The sequence below is a fragment of the Hemitrygon akajei genome, chromosome 7 (assembly GCF_048418815.1).
Source record: "Hemitrygon akajei chromosome 7, sHemAka1.3, whole genome shotgun sequence".
In the NCBI taxonomy this organism is placed as follows: Eukaryota; Metazoa; Chordata; class Chondrichthyes; order Myliobatiformes; family Dasyatidae; genus Hemitrygon; species Hemitrygon akajei.
The window spans coordinates 82,729,307-82,745,654 of record NC_133130.1 but is presented as its reverse complement, the minus strand read 5'-3'; the positions used below and the strand labels follow the sequence as shown (position 1 = coordinate 82,745,654).

The window sequence follows — 16,348 nt, the reverse complement described above, 5'->3', positions numbered from 1 at the left end:
GAGCAGTGGGCTAAGCACATACCCCAGTTGTGCACCAGTGTTGATTGTCAGTGAGGTGGAGATGTTATTTCCAATTGGCACAGATTGTGGTCTTCCAGTTAGAAGTTGATGATCCTGCTGCAGAGGGAAATACAGAGCCATTTAGTCCCTTTATGCCTTCTTCAGGGAACAGATCTTAAAACAGCAAAGTAATAGCTCAAGTATCATATGTACCCAATGGTAGCTCAAAATATCTTTGCCCATAAAGATACTGAATTATTAAGAGTGTGGCTAGTGAAACATTTAAGCCGGCAGGTTCTAGATTTTGAAACAAAAACAAAAAATGCTAGAAGAACTCAGCTGGTTCAGCAACATCCATAGAAAGTGGAACAATTTAGGGCCCTTCCTCCGAACCATAGGGAAGAGTGGGAGCAGATGGGGGTTAGAATTGAGGTTTGAGACAACATAGAGTTTGGTTAAGACAGATCAGGTTATAAAGATCAGGGCCCTTATAAGTAGGAGACCAGTAGGGCGTCGAGTCATTTCAATTGAAGGATAAGGAAGTGAACATTGGAAGGACTATGGAGGATGGTGAGGTTGATATTATTGCCAGTCCTTGACTTCCTTGAGAAGATGATGCTGTTGAACCTGCTGATCATTTTTCAAAGGATAATTAAGAATAAACCATGTTGCCATAGATCTGACATAATTCCTTGAAACACACATATGAACCAGATAACATTCTGCTAGTTTCACGGACACTAAATGATTCTAGCTATTTTATTTCCAGATTGTTTCATTAATCATATTAAACCTGCTGAATTGCTATGAATTGGAATCTCTGGTACAGTACTCCAGGTCTTCAGATCACTGATGCACTAATATAACCATTTTTTTAAAGATAGAACATCATATAACAATAAGTAAATGCTAATAATCTTGCTGTCACTTTGGCTGCAAATTCTGGTTCAAAATATCCAGGATCTTGTCATTAATTTGGAGGAAATGGAAGCAAAGAAGAATATTTCTTTTGATCTAAGCACTACTGGATCTATTGCAATAACTGGTGAAATTAGTTTTTAACTACCTCTGCTGGAGTGTTGTCAATGTTACTGCACAATCCAATTTCCCTTGTCAGTGGTTTACAAACTCAAAACTTTTCTCTCAGGAATGTTTAATAAGATGTGTCCAGCATCAAAATCTAATCGCTTTATTAGTCTGCGCAACTGTGCTGCTCCAAAGAGCACTATATGATGTCATTCGTAACCTCGACCATTAGGCTCCATAATGAGTTAACCTATAACTGGGGAAGTCATGATCCCCTCCCGTAAGATTGTTTGAAGTAATCTATTTTTTATTCTTTCTTACTTCTCCTAATATTTGTATATTTATATACTTGTGCACTTGCAATGCTACTGTGACACTGTAATTTCCTTTGGGATCAATAAAGTATCTATGTAATTATAATCAGACAGAGTAATGTAGAAGGACTGCAATTTAATTGCATTCAAAGCACTGCAGGTGGGTACTGCGAAAGTTTCTAGACAAATACTTACAAATATTTTTTACCTTTGTGGGAGAGTTCCAGTGTTTTTTGATGTGTGTGATTTCTTTTCCTGAGGGTGTTTAAATTTCATTTGTGTTTCTTCTAAGCAATCAAAGTACCAACCATTTTGAAATTACTAGGTGTATACATAATGTAAATTTCAATCTATTACAGGTGGAGTGAGGGTCATTTTCAACACTCCAGTCTTCTCTGGCCCTCTCTCCTCCCGCCCCAACACCTCAGTGATGGTAAACCTATCCCTCTGAATCCTCAAAGTGTTTCAGCTCTCCAGACCAAACTCTGATCTTCTCTCAACCTGGCTCCCTGTTACCCTCTTCAGATCCCCCATAAAAATTAATATATATTTGATCAAGTATTTAGTCATTTGGCTCAGTATCCTCTTACGCAGATCGATGTCACATTTCCTTTGAAAATTGTTCCTTGAGCAACTGAGCATTTAGAACATTAAGAATTCTGTATAAGTACAATTTGATGATGCTGCTGTAGCCAACGAGCATTGTGAGTCAGATACCCTTTGGAACCACTTAGTACTGCCGTTCATTGACTGTCATGGTCAGCCCTACCTGAGACATCGGTTAAAAAGTGGCATGCTGAGGAATGTGCCAAGCTGTACACTTGATGGAATGGTCTGGATAAAAGGAGGAACTTCTTAAAGAGGAGGGCTTTCAAGATGAAGTGATTGTTGTGTGATCTGTTTGTTACCGTACACTATGTTTCTCACTTCATTAACCTTGTGTTTGAAGGAAGACTTTTTCACCTTGCAGGCGTAATGTAGTATTTCCATCATGTGATAATTGACTGTAAGTGTAACACATATAGTAGCTGAGAAATTTTAACCACGTATAATTATCAGCACATTCCAACCAGAATATATCTGTAGGATTCGATCTGTTTTAAGCACACTGCCTCATTGTTGGATGAAATCATTTATGTTCATATTCACTTCAGAAAATTCAACAGCTTTCTCTTTATCATACACCAGAACTCTACATGAAAATTGTCAGGTGGACTTTATTGACTTTGCCTCAGCACAGAACAAGGAATTGAAAGTGTCCTTATTCTGTAAGAGTAGAGGCAGGAAGAGACGGAATTTCTGGAAATGCACACAACAGACTAAGAGGGAAATCCATAAAACTGCAGTCTCCTGGCATTTGTCACCAGAAGGAAGTGAAATTAAGGAAAACATGTAAGAACAAATGGACATAGCAACATGAGCACTAAAAATATTTTTCATTGCTTGGTGCAAAATGTCTGTTTAAATGATCTGCTGTACTTGAGAGATTTATGTTGGACGGAGTTACAAGGCACGGGGGCGTGTGTTGTGCAATACTTCCCACCAGGAAGGAATATCTCCCTTCTGAAAATCCTCATGCTCTTGGAAACTTTCAAGTGCAAGTTTTTGCCAGGCTACGTGAGGAAGCAGCCCTAAGTGAATTAAAAGAGTCCTAAAAGCAAATTATAGTGGGAGCAAGAAATCAGTAGTCAGTGTGGTTGCCTGATAGAGAATGTAAACTACAAATAAATACCGTAGATGTCGGATTATAAGCAGCTACTTTTTTCCCACATTTTGAACAGCTTTGAACACTGCGGCCTTTACTACGGGGCGGCTAATGCATGATTTTTTTTCATGCAGCCAAAAACATTTTGCCTCGTAACAGTAGACCAATAAAATTGATGAGTAGTTCACAGAGGTCCAATGAAATTGTACGATAAATCAAGCGCACTTTCACAATTAAATTATTGTAAATCAGTCATTTGTACTCACCCTCATCAACATGGAAAACACTCGAAGTAAAGCATTGTGCTGCCTTTATGGCAGTTATTTAGTTTATAATATTTTCACTTAGTAATTCATTTGTTAGTATTTTCTAGTTAAAGTTAGAAGTGTTTTAACTATATTTGTTTTCTGTACTACATCCCGGGATGCTATGACGTCACATCCGATTTCGCCGCGTCTTGTGGGAAATACCGATTTGCGATAAACGGGAAGGTGGGGGGGGGGAGCACATTAGACCCGATCGAAAACGCTGCTTTTAAGTTAAAGGCGATCAATAACTTTTCCTGGTAGGCTGCAGTATATATATTTTTTACCAGTCGTTAGGAGATATTGGAATGTTGTTCAGTAAAAAAGTATACGCAACGTAATTTGTGTGTTACCGATACGTATGTATATTTAAAAGTAGCCGCGTTACAGGCACAGTTCGAAAAAAAGCATTTGCAATATGTATTTGTTTATGTTACCATATGGATTTAATTAAAAGTTAAAAAATCCTCACGTGTAATATCTTTCTGTGTAAATATCTCATATTACAACGTGGGACACCTGCGGCCTAAAATCCGGTGCGGCTTGTACAAGTACAAAATTGATTTTCTTTCTAAAATTAGAGCTAGCGGCTTTTAATCAGGTGGGCTCTGTAGTGCGAAATCTACGGTAGCTTTTGTGTTTTTAGACTTAAAAGATGGTAGCCTCCATTTTTTTCTTTTACCAGTGTTCCAGTATGCAATATTGAAGAACTGTTGGTAACCAGTAGATTTGATGAGTATACTGCATGTTTTAAATGCAGAATTACAAATACCTGCAAATAAGTTTCAGTTTAAATATGACCAAATTTGGAATCGAGGAGGCAAAGAGTGTTTGTTGCAGTTAAGGAATAGTAAAAGAAAATAAAAGGATAAAATTATATGCTGAAAGGGTTATATGAAGTTATTTACTGATTTGCGAGATAAGCACTCATATATACTGGCATGGAGAAGTTGAACAAATTGGTCTAATAATCTGCTGCATTTGTATTTAACCTGTGGGTAAAACTATAAAGTTCATGCTTTATAAGTATGAATTCTCATCTCAATCCCTGGCATCTGTATCCAGAATTTGTGGTAGTAGGCAGGAAGATTATAGGGGAGATGAGGAGAATACTTTGCATCTGGAGGTTGGTGGATGCAATAAAACTTGTCATATCTGAAAAGTACTGAGTCTGGGAAGGTTAGGTATGGGGGCAAGATCATTTGTCACATTTCAAAAGGTGGGGAGTGGTGAAGATTGTTGGACTGCTGTAGATGTGCTGGCAGTACTGTTGTTTTCTATGTACTGTTTCCTCTGAATTGTGGCACAATCAAAGTTATAAGGAAATGTCAAATAAGATGATTATGCGTAATTGTCCGCTCCATGGAAAGGAATCGAGATAGAATGAAAGAAAAGCACGAGAGGAGGGTTAGAGAAACAAGAGACACCATGAGGTATGAGACAGCTGAAATAAACAAAATAGACAGTAGAATCATAGTGGTTAGCAAAACACGTTACAGTGCCAGGCATAGGTGATTTGGATTAATTCCTGCTGCTGTTCGTAAGGAGTTTACACATTTTTTCCCTGACCACATGGGTTTGCTCTGGGTACTCCAGTGTCGTCCCACATTCCAAAGACATACGGGTTAGGGTTAGTAAGTTGTGCCCATGTTATGTTGGTGCCGGAAACACAGCGACACTTGCGGGCTGCCCCAGCACGCCCTTTGACTGTATTAGTCGTTTACACAAACTACTCATTTCACTGTACGTTTCAATATACCTGCGACAAATAAAGCTAATCTTGCTTTTGAAAACAAAAGAGTGTGCCCTTTTAATGGAGCAGGCAATTGGAACTGAAGAGGCATAATTTTATTGTATTTAGGCAACAGCTGTTACTCAGTGTTTAAAGCCTGAGGGATCACTAATTGGAAATACAAAGAAGTCTTTGTCTGTTAGACAAAAACTTCAGAGTGGGTAGCAATGATCAGATCTTGAGGAGCCAATATTTAAATACAGTGAAGAGCTACTGAGAATATTGTTGAGCTGACAAAAGAAAACAGTGTAATGTTTTTCTTTCTGCTGAGCAATAGAATGTACTGTACTATTGTTTTGTGCATTTCCAAGAAGAGTTGATATAATTCTTGCCGGTAACAGAGACTTTCACAGAAAGAATTTTGCTGGAAATTGGTCACAGACACCCTTGTGTCACTGAAAGGTTTTACTCTCTTTTAAATGACACCAATTGCAACAGTAAGTCTTAAGGTTACTCCAATCAACCCTCCATCAAAAAGCCAAATTAAGTTCTTGACATCAAGCTAAGAAGATATCACCAGGTTTCTGATATCACCAGTGTGCTTTTCTTTACGAGTCCCATTTATCTGAATTTGGTCTTTTGTATTGCTTGCATTGATGCGTTCTATTTTGAAGCAGTCAACGATTAGATTGCCAGGATTCATTCAGCATGTTGAACTTTATCAAAAGAGTTCTAAGAACTGCCTTGAAGCATTTCCTCTGTCCACTTCCCAATATCTGACTGTGACAGAGTATAGAATGTCTGTTGGGTTTACACAGCATAACTGATTAGGTGTGATCAGGACCTTGGTGGTAAGAGAGCTGAGGTAAAGGGACTGCCATTCTCAAGTACCTTGCCAAAGAGGCTAATGTAAAACTTATACTCTGGTTTTTGAACACACCTGCCCCCTCCCCAACCCTGGCCCTGCAACCCTTAAACTTTTAGATCGCAACCCTTAAAGTATCCTCTGTTTTTTAACATCTTGCATATTCCCGATGTTAAATGCTGTTTATCACTGGTGGCCATGCCTTCAATGCCAAAGACACAACTCCTGGAATTGATATGGAATCTTGGTGGTGGGGTTGAAGGACATGTGGGAACAATTTGTTTTTGGAAGTGATTATTGTAAGATTCTTATAAATGGATCCTTAGTAGCTGGCGTAGACCTGGTGAGCGGAAGACACTGTTTCCGTGCTGTCTGTCTCTATTGTTCCAGTTCTGTGAACCTCTCTCTCATTGCTCAATGAAGATGCTTCTTGAAACTCACCCTTCTGATCACAAATTTGGTTGTTTTCACTAATATCTTCTTACTTAGCTAGGTCTCGGAATTCTTTCAGTCACGTTGCTCTGTGGTGTCCTGGGACATGTTGCTATATTGAAGGTACAATTGATATTGTGGAGGCAGCAGAGTAGTGAGATGTGTTAAAGGAACCGGGGCGGCACCTTGATCACCTTCAGCTCATATGGGAGAAGGAGGAGATGATAGATAGGAGCTACAGGAAGGTAGTCACCCTTAAGTTGCATGGGACAGGTCCTTAGGTGACTCTCAGGGGAGGGAAAGGGAATAGGCAGCCAGAGCAGAGTGCATTCCCCTCAATCATAAGTATATTGCTTTGGATACTATTGGGGGAAATGTCAAAAATGGTTAGCGCCCTTGTGCCCACGGCTTTGTCTCCTGGGTGATAGGACAATGATACCTAATGTAAACAATGACAAATTTACTATTTTAAAGGTGGGTCTCATCACAGCAGCAAGAATTATATTGCAAATCTGGAAAAAACCCAGATTTCCCACTGTGAGGGAATGGACTGAGGAAATGGTTAAGATTTCATCATATGACACATTTTGGGAGGAATTAACAGTGAGGGAAAAGTGCAAGACACGTGGGATTTTAAACTTAAATTTGAAGTTTTTTCCTGTTCCTTGGTTTTATGTTTTCCTGTTGTGGGATGGCTGTGTAAATATGCTGTACTGTATCTGCTCTATGATATGCTGTGCTGCTTTGTAAAATAAGAATAAATTATAATAAAAATTTGAATTACAAAAAAAAATGGTCAGTTACTGTGGTTTCATTAAGGAGAAATCTCACCTGGCAAACCTGTTGGAATTATTTGAGGAAACAACAAGCAGGATAGACAAATGAAAGCCAGAGAATGTTTACTTAGATTTTCAGATGGCCTTTAATAAGATGCCACACATGAGGCTGTTTAACAAGATAAGACCCTGTTGTGATACAGGAAAGGTACTAGTATGGATAGTAGATTGGCTGTCTGGCAAAAAACGAGTGGGAATAAAGGAAGCCTTTTCTGCTTGGCCTTTGGTGACTAGTGGTGTCCCACAGGGGGTTGGTGTTGGGAAAAGCTTCGTTTCATGTTACATGTCAATGACACATGATGGAATTGATTTTTCTGGCCATGTTTGCACACGATACGAAGTTAGGTGGAGGGGAAGGTAGTACAGAGGAAGCAGGGAGTCTGCAGGAGGACTTTGGGAGAATGGGCAAAGATTCAGCAGATGGAATATAGTGCAGGAAAGTACACAGTATTGCACTTTGGTGGAACGAATAAAAGACAAAAGTATTTTCTAAACAGGTAGAAAATTCAAAAAATCAGAGGTGCAAAGAGTCCTCATGCAGGTTCACTTGCATTTGAGTCGGTGATAAAGAAGGCAAGTGCAATGTTAGCATTCGTTTTGAAAGGACTAAAATATAAAAGCAGGAATGTTTTGGGGCCCTTATCTAAGAAAATATATGCTGGCATTGGAGAGGGTTCAGAAGGTGTTCACGGGAAGGATTCTGGGAATGAACGGGTTAACATGAGGAGAATTTGATAGCCTTGGGCCTATACTCACTGGAGTTTAGAAGAAAGAAAAGGAATCCCATTGAGACCTCTTGACTATTGAAAGGCCGAGATAGAGTGGATGTTGAGAGTTTATTCCCTATCTGGAGAAGTCTAGGACCAGAAGGCACAGTCTCAGAATAGAGGGACGCCCATTTAGAACAGAGATGAGGGAGAATTTCTTTAGCCTAAGGTTAGTGAATCTGTGGAATTCATTGCCACAAACTGCTCTGGAGGCCAAGTCATTGGGTATATTTAAAGTGGAGGTTGATTGTTTCTTGATTAGTGAGAGCATCAAAGGTTATGGGGCAAAGGTGGGAAAATTAGATTGACAGGTATAATAAATATGCTATAATGGAATGGTGGAGCAGACTTGATGGGCTCAATGGTCTCATTCTACTCTCATGGCTTATTGTCTCCTGGTCTGTGATTTTACTAATTGGAAGTAGGAGACACAAGGCAGTATATGGAAAAGAACAGAACAGTGCGCATTGTGGTTTCAACAGTATTTATCTGTTATTCAATGCCATGGATGTATATTATTAAATAATTTTAATTACAGCTTATAAAACCATGCTGTACTTCAGTTTGCCATCCCCTTTCCTATATTGGAGCATACCCCACAGTTTTAGGTCATTTAACAGCTGTGAGGTGACTTGTGATATTTGGAAGTCATGGGAAATGGAAGATTGCTAGATGCTTGTTCTTTCTCTCCCATTTTTCTTATTATGCTTATGTTTATCAGATCACTTTTAGCCTTTTTGTAAGGGTAAGATCTCGAGCCTCTTTCAATTGTCTATTTATTTGCATTAGTAATTGAAAAACTACATTAAAGGAGTGTGAAACACCTGCTGCTGGAACATTCTGAGTCTGCAGACATTCATTCTGGGCACTTCAGTATTCAGTGGTGCTGAAAATATTGGATGCACATCACTGGAGGTCATTTTACCAAGAGTAATTTCTTATTGACGTGAAACCGCATAGATAAATATTTACAGTCTTTGTGACTGATATGGGACTAGCGTGGCTAGAGAGACGAATTGCATTTGTGTCGAGATTCCCAATGAGCAATGTAAATTAAAATAAATTGCTGTTGATTGAGCACTGTGTATCTATCCATTGTGACGGCGCCAGCAGATATACCACGGGGCTTGGTAAGCAGCAGAGAATAAAGGCCAAACTGTCATCATTCTGTCACCATCTTGTTAACAGCACTGCAATTGAATTAGATCTTTGAAGTCTGTAATAGTTTTTTGATGTTTTGTTATAATAGAGTTGAGCTTTACTAAAGCAAAGCACGGCTGTGGCCATGCACTCTTGGCTCACGATTGCTCAGTGACTGAGAAAAATATAATAGAATCTAATGAACGAGGCATTTCACAGCTTCTTTTCAGAAACAATGCCAGTCATCATTTTACAATTTTATACACAAAGAATTATTTCATAACAGAACGTGCTGCTTCTTTGTAAATCACTTACCATCAAAATGAATCTTTATTGGGTAGGACCTAGATGATCATAGTCTTTTTTAAAATTGAAAATTAGTTCTGATAAGGTTGCTTACAGTGCATCTATTCAGTGCAATGTTTAATGTTGACGGCCAGGTGTTTGATCTTCGCAGCTTGTGGAATGTAGAATTTCAACTGGTTATTTGCTGATTTGTGTTTTATACTAAAAGCATGTAAATTTATTTCCTTCCCCTCCTCAACCAGGAAGTATTAATTATAGCTGTTTTACTTGCTTCTCATCTGACTTTCTTCTCTCCTTTCCTTAACTCGGCTATCTTATTTATTCCTCTTCATTTTTCTTCCTTTCTCCTTTCTTGATGAATGTCATCCTCCATGATGCTGCTTTGAGTTCCTGAGGGAGCACAGTAGCTCAGCTCATAGAGCCACTACCTCATATCGTCAGGGGTTCAGTCCTGATCTCAGGTGCTCTCTATGCAGAGTTCACATATGCGTTCTCCTTGTAATCTCATGGGTTTCTTTTGGGTGATTCCCTTCCACATTCCAAAGATGGGCAGATTAGTAACTGATTGTCCACTGTATTGGGCATAGTGGTTAGTGCAACACTATAACAGCTCAGGGTATTCTGAGTTCAATTCTGGTACCGTCTATAATGTTTGTATGTTCTCCATGTGACCGTGTGAATTTCCTCTGGGGGCTCTGGTTTTCCTTCCATAGTCCAAAGACATACCGGTTAGTACTTTAATTGGCTATTGTAAATTGTTCTGTGATTAGACTGGTATTAAATTGCTGGACAGTGTGACTGGTTGGGCTGGAAGGGCCCATTCCACACTTTGTCTCTAAAATAAAAAAAAATGTAAGTTGCCTGTCGTGTGCAGATAACTGGTAATGTCTGAGGGAGTGTGGGTGAATAGAAAATGGGATTGATGTGTAATTAATATTAAAGTAGGTGGCTGATGTTCGGTGAATACTCAGTAGACCAAAGGGCTTGTGCCCATGCTGTGTCTCTGTTTCTCTCATTGTCTTAATGTACGTGGACTTCCAGTACCATAAGAACCACCACATGATCAAGAATTCTTTACACTCAAAGCTATAAAGCAGCATGAGTGTTCTTTGATGTATTTTTAAATTGGATAATAATTTTTGCATCGATCCATGTGCAGGATATCCTAAAGTTTAATCTCCAGGTTGAGTCGGTGGTGCAGAAGGCGAATGCAATGTTGGCACTCTTTTCTAGAGGTATAGAATATAAGAGCAGGGATGTGATGTTGAGGTTCTATAAGGCACTCGTGAGACCACACTTGGAGTATTGTGTGCAGTTTTGGGCTCCGTATATACTGACATTGGAGAGGGTTCAGAGAAGATTGATGAGAATGATTTCAGGAATGAAAGGGTTACCGTATAAGAAGCATCTGGCAGCTCTTGGGTTGTATTCCCTGGAGTTCAGGAGAACGAAGGGGGATCTCATAGAAACATTCCAAATGTTAAAAGGCCTGAACAGATTAGATGTGGAATTTTTTTTTCCCATGGTAGGGTAATGTAGGACAAGAGGGCATGACTTCAGGATTGAAGGACATCCTTTTAGAACTGAGATGCAGAGAAATTACTTTAGTCAGAGGGTGGTAAATCTGAATTTGTTGCCAAGAGCAGCTGTGGAGGCCAAGTCATTGGGTGCATTTAAGGCAGAGATAGGTTCTTGATTAGCCAGGGCGTCAAAGCGTATGGGGTGAAGGCAAGGGAGTGGGAATGACTGGAAGGATTGGATCAGCCATGATTGAATGGCGGAGCAGACTCGATGGGCCAAATGGCCTGCTTCCGCTCCTATACCTTATGGTCTAATAGTCTTATCAGGAATGTACGCAAAACTTCTGTCCTGTGAATGCTTTTGAGGTTTCGCAAACAAAGTGCACGCTTGAGGAAACAAAAATACACATTACACCTGGGCATGATATTAATAGCTATTGCAAGCATGCTTGTCTCTTTCAATATGCCAGGTAGGTGTGAAGGAAGAAAGGTTTGAGGTTCATCTAACACACTTATCCAGATGTTCTTCCTGGACCAATCCACCACAGTGGACAACAGGATGACTGAAGTTTCCAGTTACAACACTGGCTTCTACATCATGTGTTTCATAGGTGTCTGCAATACAGACACTGTTGACATTCTCACCACTTACTGCACAGTTGGCCCTGACAAGTGAGTAGGCTGCCTCCTCAACCAGCTCCAGTCTAAGTGGTGAAGGTTCTCTGAAAGTACTGTTGGCTAGCGAGTTGCAGTATTTCAACGTGGTTATTTCAACCTTGAGCACCAATCTGATTGGAGCATTTCCGGGGAATTTTGTTCTAAGTTATTCTGGGAATGACCACTCATGGGCATGTCCTGGGCAATGAGGCTTCTTAAACACAATGCTAGATTGGAACCCCTGAAACTTTGCCTAGCAGTCTAACAATTTATCTTGGGAGTAAAATAGACTCAAAATGGAAAAGAAAACAAATGTCAGTTTTTATTTTAGTCATTCAATACTATGCAGTAGGAAGATTAAATAATGGTATCATCATATCAATTGGGTTGGCAGTCCCAGTCAAGTCCCATCTGTGCCACCCCTCTCAATCTGGAGACACGTGAAGACTCATCTCAGAGAGCTCTGCTGCCCTGCTCTTCATCCGAGAGCCATTTTCCCTGATACGCTGCATTGTGGGGAGCTAGAGTAGCCATGGCCAGCTCCTTCAGATAATCCCTCGGCCTTTACATATTAACCCCCTGTACTCCTCCTGCATCACCTTCCTCTCATGAATCCTGATCTTCAAATTCTATTTCGTGCTCTGACATACCCACTTCTCTCACTCTTTCCTCTTACCTACACCAGAACCCCAGTATGTCAGGGGAAATGTCTCACAGACGAAGAAGGGGAACACTGCACTCTCAGACATCTGTTCACATGTCCTTGGACCTGATGAAGTGATATTGTATCCAAATCTCATTGCGCCACAAAATTAAAAAATGAAGAACTTATTTCCTTTACACAAGACTTCTCTATCCTTTGTGCCTAATATTAGACTCTGTTAAGTAATGGCGGTGGGTCACTTTGTCATTGCCAATAAACTGGCTTAACAAAAATGGAATGAAAAACTCCATGGGAACCCATTTCTGCTCATAACAAGGGGTTTCACAGAAAATCAGACTACGGGTATTTTTCAAGGAAAGCAGCCCCTCCATAACAAGGGTTTGCTGACACAGTAAAGCTGGAGACTGTTACTGTTTCTGTGGAGCCCTGATTAACTCCACTGTGGTATCTTTATGTTTGCTCCTGCCCTGCAGCTGTTCTCCGTCTTAGCCATCATCCAACTATTGATTTTGACCTTCTTTGGACCTTGTGGACTTGTAGACTGCGAAATTTCCTTTGGAGCCACCTCTGCTCTCTACACGCCTTCCTGCTAAGGAGGGTTGTACTAAAAATGCTTTCTGTTCCATTGATGAAGATGAATAATCTACAACAATTCAAACATGGAAATTTTGAGTTCATGACTTAATCAGATTAATGTCTCTGAATAGATTTTTTACAACAACTGGATTAGATTTGTGTGGGCAATGCATCACTGACATGGTGAATTTTAGCTGATCGTGGAGTTCAATCATTTACATTGTGTAACATCAAAAGGCTTCTCTACAACATATAATTTAACTGCAACTTCACAAAATAAAAGGATAAAATTATATAACCCTGTAATTTCCTTTTTTTAAATTCTAAGAGCCTTAAAATAGACCCTAATCTGAAGAAGAAACAGAAGCGGCTTTCATTTGCTGCCGTGGTATAGAATGGCATCAGTTATATTTGGCGGTAAATAACAATCGACGAACACTCATATTGACATCCACTTAGAGAAGGCAACTTAAAGAACTTGCGTTTGAATAGCGCCTGTTGTGACCTCCAGGGTGTCACTGTCACATAGTGGTTAGTAAAATGCTTTACAGTACAGGCGACCTGGGTTCAATTCCCGGTGCCAACTGTAAGGAGTTTGTATGTTTTCCCCATTACCGCATGGGTTTTCTTCAGGTACTCCAGTTTCCTCCCACAGTCCAAAGACTTACCAGTTGGTAGGTTAATTAGTCATTGTAAGTTGTCCTGTGATTAGGCTAGGATAGGGGGATTGCTGGGCATTGCAGCTAGAAGGGGTAGAAAAGCCTATTCCTTAACTCAATAAAATAATTTTTTTTAAAAATATACCTTAAGTATAATGTGTGCACAGCATGACCTTACACACAGCACTATGTAGTGTAGTTTTTAGTTATGTTTGCTGGGGTATTACTATTGGCCAAGATCATTGCCTCATCATCCATCTGCAGCCGAGGTGTTGGTTTAATTTGCTATCCCTCAGTTTTGGACTAATGGTTTTGACCTTACACAGGGTTGACTCAAATGGGGGAGGGGTGGGGTTAATGCCAGAGCCCTCTTACCTCCAAGGAAAGAGGGCTGCTCTTGAACCACAACTGGTTCAGGAGAAGCAGAACCGCAAAGCAAAGAGAATGCAGGCAACCTTATCAAACATTTCCCCGCAGCTCTCTCCATAATGGAGAAATTGTCTTTTTCACTTCCTAACTAATATTCTTTAAACTTGTGTGTGTGTGTTTGTTCTGAAATGCATGCACCACAATGTTAAATCAAATAATAAACATGAGTCAGCTGTGCATGTGTCTGTTTTAAATTCTCACAGCGTTATCAGTAGGGGATGTGATAACCTCTGTCTCATGACACCAGTAGTACAACACTAGGTTAAATCTCTTCTATGCCATGACAAATGTTATAGTTAGCCCTTTGCTCTGTAGCCATGGGGGTGGCTAGGACTGGGAGCTTTATTAGTTAATGTTTCAGCAAGTCATAGAGTCACAGAGAGAGACAGCATAGGAAGAGTTCCTTTGATCCACTGAGTTTACATCCACCAACTACCCATTAGCACTATTCCTCAATATATCTCATTTTGTTTTCTCTACATTTTCAATTACTCACCTCAGATCCCATCACTCACGAACACACTTGGGGTAATTCATCTACCAACCTGTTTGTCTTTGGTATGTGATGGAAAACCAGAGCACATCGAGGAAACCCACGCAGTTGTGGGGAGAATATGCAAATGCCACGCAGACAGAATCCTAAGTCAGAACTGAATACGGGTGCCTGGCGCTGTGTGGTTGACTGAGAGCTCTGCACAAAGGAAGGCAGGCATTCGTGGCAATTTTGTGAAGTGCCACAAATAACATTTTACTCCAGCCTTCTCTGGACTGCTGCTAATGCTTCTTGGTCTGTTCGGACAGGATGGGGCATTTGAGATGTGGCAAGGAATACAAGAGTTCAAATTGCTGTTATTTCAGGGGATCACCTGTACATGTTATTAATTTCATGAGGTAACCTTGCCTGTATTGGCGTCCATTACATTTTTTTTCCTCGATCATAATTCAGGTGTGTTTCTCCTGTTGCACGCCATGTCCACACCCACCTGGTGGAGAGGTGAGAGAAATAGCAAAATCCCAGTTGCGGGGTTTTGTGGGACTCACAAACCACAGGCAAGCTTGGAACAGTTTTCAGAACCACAGGAGTATCTTAATGTTAGGCATCTTATTGACTGCCTATTCTGTGTATGGATTTATCACTTATACACTATAACAAGCTCACTGTGCAGCTTTAGTAAATGAGTACATTGGGAAGCCAATGTATCAGTGTAAAAATGATAATTGTAATGTGTTTCCTGAAAGTTACGTGGTTTCACATCATAAAAATGATGGTAACATACTGTGTTATCAAGCAGTGGGTTGCCAGAAATACGCTGTATGTTAAAATATTTTATTGCTTTAACAATGAAAAGTTAGCATTCAGAAGGCTGCAATTAGCGTACTTATTTTCTTAGAAGACAATTACTACTTGACGTATCTGATGCATTGTGCTTAAAATAGGCAGTCCTTAAATCTGTTGTTACCGTGCACACTTCTAGACTATTGTGCAGAATGTTTCTCATTTCCTTGTCTCCCAGCAGTGGTAGGACCTTATTGCCTCTCAATCCCAGGCCTTGCACCCATCTATTTACTACCTGCCTTTCAAATCCTCTTTTAAACGGGTTGTTTATGCATGATTGCCCACGTCAAACGGCAAGGCACCTGAACTGTTTATGCATTAAATCACCTCCTTTCCATCCCTTAAGCTTGTGGGTTTAAGCTGACACTCCAGTCTATTACTCAGAGGGACTGTGATCTCAATGGTGGTGTTGTTTCCACGAGAGGTGACATCAAAGCTTTCCCTGCTTTCTTTGAGGGACATAAGACATCTTTAATCTGAAGAGAAATTCGCCCCTGTTGCCTGGTCCCAATGCTGGTAAATGGAAAACCAGGTCATTATACGTATTTGTGGGAGTTTGCTACAAAGTGTTCCAAGATCCCTAGCCTAGGAAAGGCACCGTATAAATAGAGTCACACTCCACACACACCCCCCCCCCCCCCCACAAAGTGTTCATCTCCTCACACTCCCAAGCCTTTCCACAAGGCAGAACTCAGGTGTGTTGTGGAAAGCATTCCACTTGCCTGGATGAGTGCAAGGAATTTGGCCTGATCTGCATCAAAACATCTTGAGTGATAGCAATCCACCATATCAAACGCTCATTCCTTGGACCACAACGTACGGAGGCTCAGGTGTGTACCATGTACAAAATATGCGGCTGTTGTTCACTTATACACCTTCGACAACACCAGCAAACCTGCAGTCTCTGCCATTAAGAAGGACAAAGGCTTTGGTCACTTGGGGATACCACCACCTGCACCTTCATGTGCTGCCTTGAGCTGGAATTATATTACATTTCTTTAATTATAGCTGGCTCTAAATCCTGAAACTCCAAACACAATACTACTCTTGGAACAACTCCACCAGTAGAACAATTGCAG

At 40.3% G+C, this 16,348-nt stretch overlaps 1 protein-coding gene across 2 annotated transcripts in view; it reads left to right on the top strand.

Moving 5' to 3' along the window:
- Positions 1-16,348, top strand: part of plcb1 (phospholipase C beta 1) — a 950,430-nt gene that overhangs the window by 493,536 nt on the left and 440,546 nt on the right. The window lies entirely within an intron of this gene.